We start from the raw sequence: 2,208 nt of genomic DNA on the forward strand, positions 1-2,208 counted from the left end.
AGTCTGACTCAGTCTCCAAAGATTTAGTAACATCAAATTTGTTTCAACAAAACATAAACGGGTGATAGTGTAAAAAATACTTATATCAATATCTGGAACTATCTTCATGATCCCACTAACAAAATCATCTGATACATCACCATCAGAACATGCATTATTAGTAGTGTCGGTTCTTTGCACCCCAATCTCACATTCTTGGGCTGACGTGGTTATTGTTTCTTAAGTCAGGCTCTCGGTCGTGCTTGATGTTGAAAGACCGGTTGTGTTTGCCTCGACACGGTTGATCTCTTCAAAAAAAATTTTCAAATTGACTAAAAGAAGCAGAATTATAAATACCGCAGCAGCAACAACAACAATTAGCAAAAAGTGAAGAGTATGTACTTGGGTTGACTAAAGATGGGTTGATTTGGGTTATGTTCTATCTCTGACGGTTCAAATGCACTTGTTTTAACCGGGGCCCGCTATGGGTAATGGCCTGGTAACCCTAGATGGAGTAAAGAACATACCCGGAAGCAAAGTAGGCTTTTGATATCTTCTTCAGTGACAAAAAGCCACCTAAAAAATTAATGCAAAGCAGGTTAACACTAATGCAAATAGACGGATCAAAAATATCTTTTAAGATATGAGATAATCTACATAATCTTACTTTTGATTATTATCGTCTTCACTTAAGTCCCTTAATCTCTCTTGCATTTCTCTATGGCATTTTAACATATGTATGAACATTAGCATTGCTAAACATATGTAAAAGACGTCAAGATTTTTTTTATGTAGTTACGAGTGAATAACCTTGTTTACTCAAGTCATCTAATCTAAGCTCTTCCACTGAAAGATTTTCAACTGCAGCCTGATATTGTAACAAATATTAATTAAAAAATAAAGTCAAAATCATATATATGAAAACAAAAACACTAATTTGCTAAATCATACAAGGTAACATTCTCATTAACCTCCCCTGTTAATCCTTCAAGCTCCCTAGTTCACTAATTAACTTGTTAAATTAAAAAACACATGAGAATTGTGAATCAATATTAAATGCATCAAAACAAAATATCATACTTCCACTTAATCCTATTCTTCAGTTTTTTCACCCTGAGATCGATTCCTTCTAGAAATTTGTTATATTATACATCCGCCTTTATTGTACCTGTACAAATACGGCCTGTTAAGTTAATTGGATTCAACCAAGTTTTTGAAAAGATGGAGATGTGATTACTTTTAGTGTTTCTGCTGCTTTTTTTAGATCAAGAATACCATCTTCCGCGTGCTTGATAAGTTGATAAACTTCTTTGTTAAAAGACCTGATTTTATATATCACGGTTAACCCTTGTAAACATAAAAATGAAAAAAGATACTTTGTCTAGGCATGTAAATGGACCGAATGTTTAGTGAGCCGTTCGGTGAGTTATTCGTTTACTTAGTAAATGAAAAAGAACAAAGTTTTTTGCTTATTTAGTTAAATGAAGGAACATGAAGACGTGTCTCGCTCGTTCATTTATGTTCGTAAACGTTTGTTTGTATAAGTTATTTTACGCTTACTCATTTATGTTTTTTAGTTCGTTCATTTATATATTTAAACATTGACGGTTTTTATGTGAAGTTTAGCAGCATTGAATGCAGCTTGAGGTCCAGAAATAGGATTCTGATCATTATATCCGGCTTCAAATGCTGGTGCACCTCCCTTACTCTTCAATGAATAACAAAAATATTAATGAAGTTGGTTAATGTTTATATACCACGTTGATAAAGAAAACGTCTAACTAAGAAGCAAATGAAAGCTTTCATCTACTTCTCTAATATTATAAGAAAACAAATCATTTCATTGGAAAGACTACTATGATCAAATTAGCTCAACAAAAAGAAAAAAATGCAAACTTTGCTACTAGATTAAAATACCTTAGCATTTGAATCTACAATAATAACCAACCAACATCTCATTATCCCAATTTATCATATACAAAACCACTAACATCTAAATATCCTACCACTCCTGCTGGCATTGCCACGCCCAGTCTGATTATTGTAATGTTTTTATTTAAAGTTTAATCCGACCTTTATTGGTATAGTATGCAGTTCATAGTTCTTTCATGGGGGATCTAGGTTTAACCTATGATTTAACTTCTGATGATAAAACTCATTCAAGATTTCTTATAATAGTTCTTGTATGAAATTGTTGGTGCAATGATAATAGTAGAATCAAGGAAGACA

At 32.7% G+C, this 2,208-nt stretch overlaps 1 pseudogene; it reads right to left on the reverse strand.

Moving 5' to 3' along the window:
* Positions 1-461: 461 nt before the first annotated feature.
* LOC143624684 (transcription factor E2FB-like) lies at positions 462-1,368 on the reverse strand (annotated as a pseudogene).
* Positions 1,369-2,208: the final 840 nt, after the last annotated feature.

Source organism: Bidens hawaiensis, unplaced genomic scaffold (assembly GCF_021521415.1).
Source record: "Bidens hawaiensis isolate Kalapana, Puna unplaced genomic scaffold, B.hawaiensis_p1.1 tig00003956_1, whole genome shotgun sequence".
Lineage (NCBI taxonomy): Eukaryota > Viridiplantae > Streptophyta > Magnoliopsida > Asterales > Asteraceae > Bidens > Bidens hawaiensis.